Source organism: Stenella coeruleoalba (assembly GCF_951394435.1).
Source record: "Stenella coeruleoalba genome assembly, chromosome: 1".
Lineage (NCBI taxonomy): Eukaryota > Metazoa > Chordata > Mammalia > Artiodactyla > Delphinidae > Stenella > Stenella coeruleoalba.
The window spans coordinates 168,837,723-168,850,687 of record NC_137169.1 but is presented as its reverse complement, the minus strand read 5'-3'; the positions used below and the strand labels follow the sequence as shown (position 1 = coordinate 168,850,687).

General features: G+C 42.7%; 1 long non-coding RNA gene across 2 annotated transcripts in view; it reads right to left on the bottom strand.

Annotated features, from left to right (window-relative positions):
* Positions 1-349: 349 nt before the first annotated feature.
* The window catches only part of LOC307192219, a 190,522-nt gene continuing 177,906 nt past the window's right edge, over positions 350-12,965 (bottom strand). For both annotated transcript variants that reach the window (XR_013830009.1, XR_013830010.1), the window contains one exon: positions 350-1,400. This is a non-coding gene — a long non-coding RNA (uncharacterized lncRNA). The remainder of the gene's footprint in view (positions 1,401-12,965) is intronic.

The following is a 12,965-nucleotide window of genomic DNA, read 5'->3' as shown; positions in this document are numbered from 1 at the left end:
ATCGAGTGACCAGTCATGCCGGTTGGCCAAGGACTGTCCCCGTTTCAGTTCTGAAAGGCCCATGTCCCAGGAAACAACTCAGCTCTAGGCATGCCGGGTCATTTGGTCACCCTGCAGTTCCCTCTGCCTGGAACTGATGTCCTCCCTCTCTGCATTTTTGCCTAGATAAACCCTTCAAAGTCAGGTCAGATATCAATACCATCTTCTCCATAACCCAGTCCATACTTTTTCACATTGATTTATCTCCCTCCATAAACCTGTAATACTACTCCCTTTACACCTCTCCACAGACTACCCCTCCGTATACCTGTGTATGTGCATGTACGTGTATGAAAACACACATCTACCACAGCATTTTTTTTTTTTTTTGCTGTGTTGGGTCTTCGTTTCTGTGCGAGGGCTTTCTCTAGTTGTGGCAAGCGGGGGCCACTCTTCATCGCGGTGCGCGGGCCTCTCACTATCGCGGCCTCTCCTGTTGCGGAGCACAGGCTCCAGACGCGCAGGCTCAGTAGTTGTGGCTCACGGGCCTAGTTGCTCCGCGGCATGTGGGATCCTCCCGGACCAGGGCTCGAACCCGTGTCCCCTGCATTAGCAGGCGGACTCCCAACCACTGCGCCACCAGAGAAGCCCTACCACAGCATTTTTAATAACTGTATATTGTTTATCATGTCGGAGTGCCTTCATTTATTTAACAAATCTTCTATTATTGGACAATGAGATCATTTCTCATTTTTATCATTATAAATAATACTGTAACAAACCTCCTTAAAAAGTACACATTTTCCCAGTTATCCAATATTATCTGAGAGATAAACCCCTCACAGTGGAATTACTGGGACAAAGGATGGATATATTTTAAGGCATTTGATACATATTGACGTTTACCCATCTACTTATATTTCATAAAATTCTGTTTTCCTGTACATTTTGCCAGCCAACATATATTTTGTCAAGTTATAATATCTGCAGTTCCCAAAGAGCATTTTTCCAAGCGAATGCCAACTTACATGATCACCAAATACACAAAAGCAGGAGAAATAAATCCAGGCGTGACACAAGCTAAGGAAAAACCAAAACAAGTCTGCTCTTGCGGTAAAGTAGTTAAGCTGTCGTCTTAAGCTCACTCTATCAGAGTTATTGCCGCTTATTCATAAGGACACCCAGCAACAGCTGTTCACCTGGCCGAGCAAGCTCTCCAAAGAAAGATCTCCATATGCCGCAGAGCGAGGCACGTGAGCTGGTTCTCAGACAGAAAATGTCCTTGTTTCCTGGTTCTGTGGGATGATGCTTCCATCGGAGAGATGGGAAGGAAAAAACCCAGCTCCGAGTCTGGTGGAGGAGAAACCTGTCATCTTCATTGTTTTATAGGGTTCAAAGGGCTCATCTGTACCTTGTTTCATCTGGAGGTGGACAAACAAAGCAAGTCTGTTAGGGACACTTTTACCGTTGGGTTTGCCCAGAGCCCATAATCAGCAAGTGACTGAACCAGGCTTGGGACTCAGGGCTTCTCGGAGGATCTTGTCACTATCAATACTGAGTAAAATACAAAAGGGAAAAAAATTTTTCTGTGAAGTGACAGCAGAAACACAATGCGAGGAAGAGGAATGCTCCTGATAGTTTTGCAGATTTTCATAGATGCAATCAGAGTATGTCTGGGTTAGTTTTAATTTTTTTTTTTTTTTAAACAATGGATCTGGTGATGGGCCACTGCCACCAGGGACATTGGGTGTGGAACTTATGAAATTCAGGTTATCTCAGGACTATGGGGAAATGATTGATCATGGACTTAGCACCACCTTGTGTTTCTGGATAAGTCTCAGTTTGGTGATCTGAAAAATGGGGATCTACAGCTACTTCTCAGGGTTTTTGAGAGCATGAAAGTGTTCCGTTCAACAAGTATCCACCATTATTCTGTCCTGTTCTGTTTATTCTTTGTCACCAGCCGGTTTCATCTCCTCTCATAGACTCTAAGCTCTTTGAGAGCAGGAATAAAGTGCTGCTAACATTCAACACCGCTCTGAGAAGAGGTGGTGGATAACATTCTTTGTATTGCAGCCACAGATAGGTGCAGAATACATGCTAGCTTATAAAACTGTAACATTATCAACTTTATATTGTTATACATATGTTTAATAAATATTAACTAATATATATACAGACTTTTTATATAAATGGGTTCATAATATAGATATTTTTCTTCAATTTAACAATATAACTTGGACATATTTCCACGTAGGTGCAGATAGATCCTCCTTGCTCTTTGTATTGGCTACCTAATATTTCATCAAATGGACTAAAGTACCATAAATTTACTTAGCTTTTCTTCTATTTTTTGGACATTTCAAATTTGTCACTTTTACAAATAATGTGCAATGAAACATTCTATACATGTACCATTGTCCACATATGTAAGTGCTTCTTTGGAGTCAAACCAAGAAGTAAAAATTTAGGGTCAGAACTCATATATCTTTTACATTTTGATAAATATTTCCAAACTGACCTTGCAAAGGCTGTTCCAAAATATCCTCCTAAACCCAGGAGTATTCCTATTTCATTTAACATAGACCAACCCTGGGTTTTAGCATTCTTTCCCATCTTTGCCAACTTAGAGAAAAATTATATCCATTGTCATTTTCAGTCTACTCAAGCCTGTTGTCAATATCCTTATTGATTCTTTTTCCTTATTTATTTGAATGCTTTATATGTTAAGGATAGTAACTCTTTTCTGTACAAATCTTAGGTACTTTTGTTACATTATTAATCCTTTCTTATTCTGACATAGAGAAATGTGTGTGAGGTTTTGTTTGTCCTGGTGGTTTTATTTATTAGGATGTCTCTTTACTCCTTCCAGTTTTGGTATCATGCTTTAATTGCCCTATTTTGTCAAGTGCTAACTAATGCATTCTACATCTGTGAAATGATAGGAACAAGATAATTTATAACGTTCTATGATTTTACATGATCAGAACCTCATTAACTCAGAAAAAATACATGGCAGCCACTATAAATTTTTGAACATGATGTATACCGAAGTATATATTTTAACGAAACACATAGTCCTTCCATACATAAAGTGCAGCTGTAACTTTGGCAACAAAACACTGCTAAGTGTTAACACTGGAGGTGTCTCAGGGGACCATTTTTAATTTTAAAAATTCAAATTCATTCATCCAAATATATCTGCTGAGCCCCATACTAAAAATATCAATCATCGCCATCCTTTCCACAGCCCCCCAAAAACATGGCTGTGTAACGCGACTTTGCCCTGGTCCAAATGATTGGACCAGTTGTGCACACCTGACCCAAGAGCGGCCAGTCCATTGGCTTTATTAAAAAAAAAAAAAAAAAGAGAGAGAGTAAAGAAAAAGAGCTGGGCCAGTCAGATTTCTTTTTTAGTGATTTAAGTTTTGGAAACTGAAAGAATAAACCCGTTAGCAGTAGAAGTTACAGCCAGAAGTCATAATATAGAGCTATGCTCTTCTAGGTGTATGCTGCTGTTTTAAAAAAGACAAAACTCTCAACAGGGCCAGCTTCGTGGGCATACAGCCAGTGGTCAAACAGGGCCCCATGCTTGGATTTGGTGCTTAATTTTATTTCTGAATTTGGGTTTTGTTAGTGAAGTGGATAGGACAACGAAACATGCACCAGGGGCCGTAGCCTCATCTCACACAGCCCTGCCCCCTGCTCCTTCCTGCCCTGCATCCTCAGACCTGCTCTTCCTCACTGCCCTTCATTGTCCTTTCTGCCCCTCTGCTCACCGGCCAGCAGGGAACTGAGTTTAGGTCGGGGAGGGTCGGGCTCCTGTGACCTGTGGCATCTAGAGATAGGGTGTGGTGACAGCTGTCCCCGCCTGGGGCCGGCACACCATGGCTCATTTGGCGGGCAATTCAGTGGGACAAATCTCTTGGCCTCCCCTGATCCAGGTACCTAGTGCATTATCGTGGGCAGAGGTTGCGGTACCACAGGGCCTTGGGCGGGTGCCTGTCTATCTTGGATTGGGGCAGTAAGCTCATGGCTCAACTTCTGTGCCCCTCCCCTGGGCATGGTGCTGCCATCTGGGGGATGGCAGGCAAGGGGAACCCAGCTGTAGGTGTGAAGTCACAGGGCTGCACCGCTAGGCATCAGTGAGGGTGTGAACTGCTCTGCAAGTGTCTCCATGCCTGAAGAAGGATGGTATTAAATAGTAAATATAAAACACCGTACAGGTGGAGACAAAAAGTCACAGAGGAAGAAAGAGGCCTTTGAAGAAAGGACAAACTTTATATTTTAGTTCACATCTAACGGCACTCTTTTCCTCCTTTTTGAACAAGGGACCCCCTCATTTCATTTTACAATGAACCTAGCAAATTATGTGGCAGGTCCTGGCTCTAAGTCAGCCACAGAAGCCATTAGTAAGGAAGAGAGAACAGAATAGATGGAGAGAGAGAAACTGACACGTGGCAAGAGGAAGAGCTACCTGGGAATCTAGTAAGTCATCGACTCCAGTCCAGAGACTTACAATCAATCCTCTTCTCTTGATACAATATGAGAGGTCTCAGCATCTTGCAACTAAATGAACCTGATTAAATGATGAAAGTAAACACTGCCTGAAAGACAGGTTCTAGAGAAGATGCAAGGATCATAAGTCATAGGCCTTGTTGCAAAGAGAATGAAATGGGGTAAAATAACACAATAAATAATAATAAGAAGAGTAACAGTTCACCCCAAGGGCACAGACGTTAGGTGAAGCACTCTGCACACACTGTCACATTTAATCCCCACGAAAACCCAGCCACCCCATGAGGAAGGAACTATTAGTTCACAGATGGGGGAACAGAGGTTGTCTACAATGCAGTTGGCAGAGCCAGGACCTGACTTGCAGCCTATGAGAAATCTTCTCAGAATAGTATAAAGCACTAAAATATTACTTCAGGCTAGGGAAGTCAGGGAATGCTTCTCGGAGGCTGTGCCCAACAATTGGCGAAGATTTGCTGAAGGAACCCAATTCAATAAATGACTAAATGAATGAATGAAAGTGAATTGGATTTAAAGGAAAGCCGAGGGCGGGGGGCAGGCAAAAATCCAGGCGGCTCATTCGTAAAAGGGCTGTGATGGTAAAGGACAATGTGAACGTGGGCACTGGGAAGTAGACCAGTTTGGCTGGAGTTGAGGGCACATAAAGGGATCAGAAGGCTGATTAGACCAGATGTTAAGATCTCCATTCTGAGGGTTTTATACTGTATTTGGTAGTAGTCTGCAGCCACCGAACAATTATAAGCAGAAGAGATACGATCAAGGTCCTGCTTTAGAAAAGGTAAATTAGTCGGTAGTAGGTAGAATGAATCAGACACAGCAGAAACAGAGGGCAAGAAGATGTGAGAAAGCTGCTACGCTAGACCAGGAAGGCTCCAAGGAGGTGGAGGGAAAGGAATCGATAAGACACACTTCACAGGAATAAACAGGAGTCATTGCATAGGTATCTGAGGAGGGTAAGGGGTAAATAATGTCTCGTCTGTGTGCCTGGAAAAAAGACGGCTCTGTCAGCAACACCAACGTCATCTGGTGGATCTATTTCTTATGTTGAGAGAGGAGAGAGGGGAATGAAAAAGGATTCTGGGAAAGATCTTGAAAACACTGTGTTCTTCCTGCATTTAGCCTTTTACTAGTAATGGATTTGGTAAATGCTTTCTTCAGAATTTCAGTCCAGCTCCAATCACATGAATGTGAGTTCAGTAGGATCTCTATGATAAGAATTTTCTGAATATAGTCAGAATCTTAATCTGAAAATAGTGATATTTTTATTTCACTTAATTCAATTTCCACTCATTTAGAATCTGTGATTCTTCTAACTGGCTAGGCAAAAATTTACCTTTATTGAAGCAAATCCATACTTTATAAACGAGGGCAAATTGCAAGTCTAAACATTTCAAGAGGATATCTACCACATTTAAGAGAGTAAAATAGCTTCATGTAATCCTCACCCTCCACACCCTTACAAGCATCGTTGACTTAAAATGGCTGATGTGGGCTTCCCTGGTGGCGCAGTGGTTGAGAGTCCGCCTGCCGATGCAGGGGACACGGGTTCGTGCCCCGGTCCCGGAAGATCCCACATGCCGTGGAGCGGCTGGGCCCGAGAGCCATGGCCGCTGAGCCTGCGCGTCCGGAGCCTGTGCTCCGCAACGGGAGAGGCCACAACAGTGAGAGGCCTGCGTATCACAAAAAAAAAAAAAAAAAAAAAAAAAAAAAAAAAGGCTGATGTGATGTTGTTCAGAAATCCCTCTTGTTTCTAAAGGAGATCCTTTCGCTGCTAAACAGGACTCAGTCAGTGTGCTTGAGTTATCATAGGCTCTCAAAAGTAATAAAAGCACATTTCTTAAACACCTTCTCCATTTCAGACTTCTTCCTGATTCAGGCTGACCTTTACCATACAACACTGTAAAGAAATCCCCACCGCGCTAGTTATCACGGGGAGCTGCTACTCATCTGGAAAGGCAAGGTCAGCGCCTCTTTTTAAGGCCTGCTCACACTCTGAAAAGGGCCACTGGAGTCAGGACAAGGAGGCTCGCCCGGGCCGTTCCACCCCGCCACCTTCTAGATCGCCCCAGCACACGGCTGAGTCGATTGCTTTTAATTTCCCTCTACCTGAGACCCTGCCATCACGTTGGCCTACTTTGACCCTGGCCTCTGGTTTCCATACTAGGACACGGCTCAGGCAGTTCACGCACCAGTGAACGGGTCGGTCCTGTAGTTATTGACTTAATTGTAATTTCAAAAAAGCCGCACGTCTGGGAAAGGATTTCCCATTTGTTAGGGTAGAAAGAAGGGGTGGCCTAAACTCGTGGATCTGGAAGCAGGGACAAAATTAACCAATAGTCTGAGGGACTGGAGCCATATATAAATAATTTCCTCAAGTTGAAAATGGGTCCAGGTTGAAATAGACAACCACGGAAGGCTGTGAAAACTTCCACTCTCAAGGTTCAAATTATAGAACAGAGCCTCACTGCTCTGATCAAGAGGCAAGATGACCTCAAAAGTCTTTCCACAGAACTCAAAGACTGTACTAATTTGCACATTGGGAAAATATGCCACATGACCACGATCAATGAGAATGATTTTTCCCAGCCCTCAGATAAAATTACTTGCGTTATTGCATCGTCCTCCCGTGTATACTGGGGAGAAAGGTGTTGCTTTCCTTGCCTAGTTACTCCTTGATGTTTTAGGCACAGCTGTGTTATGAGATCGGTGTGTCATACAGTGAAGAGTAAAGGGATAATAAACCACAATCAGAAGGCATGAATCTTTCAACCCATTCTTGTGTTATATTCCCTCTTCCAGCCTTCTGTGTATTTGAGCTATTTATCTATGCATCTATCTCCCTAAGTGCCTTAAAATGAGCCACCCAGAACCTTTCACAATCTTTGCCAGTTAGCTCTGAACAAGGTAGGTACTCAATAAATGTGTGGTACATTAAACTGGGCCAGCGAGCAATAACTGATTTCGTTTTTTCTCAATGGACCATATTTTTCTAAATGGAAATCCTGGAGTTGCACTTCTGGGTGAAACACATCACCTTCTTCCCTTCCGCATTCCAGGCATGTGACCTTAGACCTTTGGGTTGGGGTGGGGAGAGTCCAAAATGAGCTCACGGGGCATCAAAATCCCCTAAGGCTTCCAAATGTGGAACTTGACATTTTCCACATTCTCTAGAGATACTGGTTTACATTTAGACTGCAGTCCCAACCCATTCCTCCTCCTGGCCAATCCAACTCAATGAATTATCTTAACATATCCTTCACATATTTGACCATTTCAAAATAAACTTACCACCTGGAGAGAAGTTAGCTGTAGGGTCTCCTGTAGCCAGGCTGATGGGCCCAGAGCTAATATTAAATCAATGACCCCAGATGTCCCAGTAAACACATGGCAGCCACTACACCTGAGACAGCTTGTTCTTCGAGCCAAGACACACACCTGCTGTAGGTATAAAGTAGATTTCCCATGTGAAATTTCCCTGACACTCCAACTTGAATTGACTCCTTTGCTACCTGACCTTAAGGAAATAAGTTAAATGCTTAACTGGTGAATTTATTTTCAGGTGTACACAAGGGATGGAGGAGATATCTTGCCTGAAGTTAGATAAACTACTTCCCTTTTCCCTATCATTTTCTTTTTTAAAACTTGATTGATCCAAAGGTATTTCATTGAGTCATGTGAACAACAGGCACTTCTAGGCATATATGCATCTCTGGCATATTTACATATAATTGTTTTGAGAATAAATGTTAAGAGAGCTGTAACAAATTGAAACTTGAACATGTATGCCAGTGAGCTGTTTAAAAAAACCCGAATAGAAGAGAAATTCTTAAATCAATAAAGTCACTAGTTTCTATTTGAATTTGAAGATTGTAGCAACTTTCCATTTGGTCATTAATAATATAGTTGTACCCGATGATAATTAATTTCTTTCTGAGAAAATATTCTTTGGCACCTGCTAGTCAAAGAAGACAGTCTGAGAAGAAGAAATCAATAATCGGTTTCTTGAACCTATATTTTATATTATTAGAAAGGGAATGATTCTCAAATAGGGTGGGGCACTGGGTTCCTACCAAAGCATGTCAGAATCACAAAAGCTGGAGGAGGGTTAAAATGATACAAGTTTCCTCACCTCCCACTCTCACCCAGTCCTGCCTGTCTATGAAAATATCGGCTGGATGAGCACCTATTACTAATACATGTTTGTTCTCAACTGTGTAAGGCTGGAAACAATGTAAAGAACCACAGTCAAGGTTAAGTTTAGTGAACAAAAGTGATGAGAAGAGCTAGTGGGAAGCCAGACAGGGAAGGGGGAAAACTTAGCAGACATTTCCTCCAGTTTCCTTGGTCAAACACTACTAACCATTCCCTTTTATAACTCTGAGCTAATTGCCTTTGACTTTTTCACAGTCCTTCCATTTATGTGATTCAGAATAACGTTTGATCTCTTTTATTGCTCCAGATCCTGGTGCCAAAGACATTAAAATTTTATCTGTCTCTGTACTCGGATTCCTCCTCTCCATTCAATTGCCTGTGACCATGGAGGATCTGTTTTACCTCTAAATTTCTTGTCCCTCGCCTCATTACCTTATTTGTCACTACACTGAATTGGCTAATCAAATTACCTGCCTCTCCTCTTCTAAGACTCAGAGTTTTACGGTCCTTCCTGACCACACTTGTTCCTCCCTCTGATGCCCTGTGCCCTTCAGCCCCTGCAGGGTATCCTTCATTCTGTGTGCGGGAGTAGGGATCCCTGAGACAAGTGTGCTTAGCTCAGCCTCAAGAACTTTTCCTTGTGGGCCACTCGCCCCCGCCCTGGACGCCAGGATCAGCCGCCCAGCTTGCAGTCCCATCCCTTAACAGATCCCCAATGTGTCTGCAGAAGCGACCCACACAATGTGACGTAAGGGGCTCCTAGAATAGCTTGCCCTAAATAACCCACACCACTGACACCTGACTTTATGGAAGCCCTTTTAAAATTATCCAGAAACGAAAGAAAACCCCAAGCTCTGGGCTAATTGTTCTACATTATTCTAACAAGCATTCGTGTCATTCGTTTCCTCCATAAAGATGGAATTGGATTGTCCCGAACCGAAATGACCTCCCAAGTCTCTACTTCCCACGCCACTCAGCCCTCCCAGCTCTGTAGCCTGAGCCTGTGTCATATAACCATTCACAGAGCACGTCCACTCTACAGAAGCATAAACTCGCAGAGGCAGGGGCCACAGACAATACCTTATTCATCCATGTATCTGCCCATATACAGCACAATGCCTAGCACTTGGCCAATTTTCAATCTACATTTGTGGAAGGGAAATAGGAAAGGGGAGGGCGAGAAACAAAGAAGCTGTGTCTAGTGTTGCAAGACAGCTGGGGGCAGTGCCAACCTTTTACTCAGGGGGCTTGCGGTTCCCCCAAAGTTTTGTTTTTCAAATCCTCACTTCAAGTTCCTGTTATTTATTATTCAAGTGTGTTTGCATATGTGCTGCCTTGGACTGAAGTCTCTAATGTTGTTTTCTGTTTTCCAGTCTTAATTTCTGAATCTCTCGTGATGGCTTGTTCTCACCATTCATCAATCTTTCTTTGGTTTCCTTTAGGAAATGTATGTAGATTTCTAACATTTGCCCCCATCTTCCTGAGAGTTCCAAGGCAAAAAAATCATTTAATGTTTTTCAGCCACATCGACCTCTTTTTTCAATAAATTACTCTTTGCTGTGTCTTAGCCGTCCAACTGTCTCCATCAATGACCCCTGTGTTCTTTATGCACTTGGAAAATTTTCCCATGATTTCTCTTAACCTTCAACGCAGTCCCTACCTTTGCCTTTCTTATCTCTTTTTACAGTCTCTGGACTTTGTTCCCTAATCCTCCCCAGCAGTCTCTGTACCTGATGCTTAATGCCTCACATATGCCTCTTTCTTACTTTTGATTACTTTATTTTCACTTGTTCGCCCACATTGTAGATTCTCTTATTGCCAGGACTGCATGCCAGATGACCCCTGGGTTTATATAATTTATATTTGAAGACTTTTCATTTCCAACGCTGTTCTTCATTTCTTCCCTCACTTCAGCCCATGTGTTTCACCTGGCCTGTCTGACGCTCTTTAGAAATGCATGGCGCCTTTATGAAATGGGACAGTGACAATGAACTCCATTTCCAGCCTCAGCTGCATTACCTGCTTCCCCAAAAGTAACATGAGGTCAACAAGGTGCTCGTCTCTTACAGAAAATGTGTCCATAAGGAAATACCCCTTGTAAACAGTAGGATGAAAATTCCCTTCCATGTGTTGTCGACAAACCATATGCCACCCAGGAAGTGGACATTCTACAAGGAGAACCACAGAAAGAAAAAGGCTCCTTTCTGCTGAGCCTCCTCCAGCCCCTCGGTGATTCGGAGCCCACAGGCTGCCTTCAGAGGAAGAGAGGGCTCTGGACCCAGAAGATGGACCCAGAAGATGGAGGATTGCAGCCCCAGTCCTGGCTTTGCTGCTAACTAGCTATGGAATCTGAGCACCCTTCTCTCCCTTGTCCTCTGTCTGCTGCCTCAGCCTCAGTTTCCCTCATCTGTCAAGTGAGGGATGAACTCCAAAATTAAGAGTCTCACCTGCAAATCCAAGAGGGTCCACGGTGACAGTTTTCTCTCAGCTGCTGCCATAAATGACATAAGCAGACTCTGTCCTCATTATTCACACCCTCCCTTGTGTTCTTTTCTCCACCCCACTTCATTTCCATCAATGCTGTCCTGTTTTGTCATTTGCAACCCTCCTTCACCCTCCCCAAACATTCCAGAAGTAGGAAGGCTTCCAATGTCATGGAGACACAAGGGGATGAGAGGGCTGCATGGTGTAGTGTGAAGCCAGCCCTGGATGCAGACTTCGTGAGCTCACATATGACTCTTTGACCTTGGACGTGTTACTTGGCCTCTCTTCATGTTTGTGTTTCTCATCTGCAAAATGGGGACGACATTCATACCCAAGTCAGAAGGTTCCTGAAAGGTTAATACTCACGGAGCATTAGAATAATACCTAGCAGGAAGTGAGTACTGTATGAATGTTAGCTAAAGAAAAAAGAAGTATTTATGTTTTCGAAGATTTCAAATCTTAAAATAAAAGACAATTCTGTCATATAGAGGGAAGTAAGTCAGAAAGAGAAAAACTAATCCTGTATGCTAACGCATAAACATGGAATCTAAAAAAAAAAAAAAAAATGGTACTGATGAACCTAGTTGCAGGGCAGGAATAGAGAGGTAGACATAGAGAATGGACTTGATGACATGGGGTGGGAGGGCGAAGCTGGGGCGAAGTGAGAGTAGCATCGACATATACACACTACCGAATGTAAAACGGTTGGTTGGTGGGAAGCAGAAGCATAGCACAGGGAGATTGGCTCAGCGCTTTGTGATGACCTACAGGGTTAAGGAAGATGGGAGGGAGGCTCAAGAGGGAGGGGATATGGGGACATATGTATGCGTATGGTTGATTCGTTTTGTTGTACAACAAACTAACACAGTATTGGGAAGCAATTATACTCCAATAAACAGCTATTAAAAAAAATAGATAACTAATAAGGACCTACTGTATAGCACAGGGAACTCTGCTCAATACTCTGTAATGACCTATATGGGAAAAGAATCTAAAAAAGAGTGGATATATGTATCTGTATAACTGATTCACATTGCTGTACAGTAGAAACTAACACAACATTGTAAATCAACTATACTCCAATTAAAAAAAAAGACAATTCTAATGCATCAGTTTCAAGAAACAATAAACTACATAAAGGTTTAGAGGCTAGGAGGACTGTTGTGTTTCCCTAAAATTACAACACAGAGGCTGGCATCTTCTAAAAGCACACACACTGGTCCTATGGGGACTGATCTTAGAGCTCAGATCTTAGATTTTAACCCAGCTGTATTATTTTATATCAAAACTCCAGTTTCCATAGAAATATTCAGTATATTTTTTGAGGGTAACAAACCAATTAAAGAATGTTTCACAGTAGGTCCCTTTTGGGTTCCCAACCAGAGAATCTGTATGATCTCTGAGACCTTTTAGTTTCTGTTATAGACACAAGTTGTAACCATGAGGTGACCTAATTTTAAATTTCTCTCTGCCACTAGAACCTGAAATGTATCATCTCCAGCAGGTAAACTCACTCAACGCATAAAATCTACCATATTTTAGAATATCCTTCTCTATAGGTAAGGGGATAATAAATGAGGGAGAGACCTTCCAATAATAAGATGCTCATGACTACCAGATATCTTATTGTTGGATGTCTGGACACAGGAGGGACATAGTAACCATTGGGGGTCTCTGATGAGATGTTTCTAGATTTAAGGGACACTTGGAAACATCCCATAATCTTCAAAGACAAGTCACACTACTCTGCAAAGCTGAGACACTAGGGCAGTTTGTTGGAGATTTTGCCCCATGAAAAGAGATTTTTAAAAAGT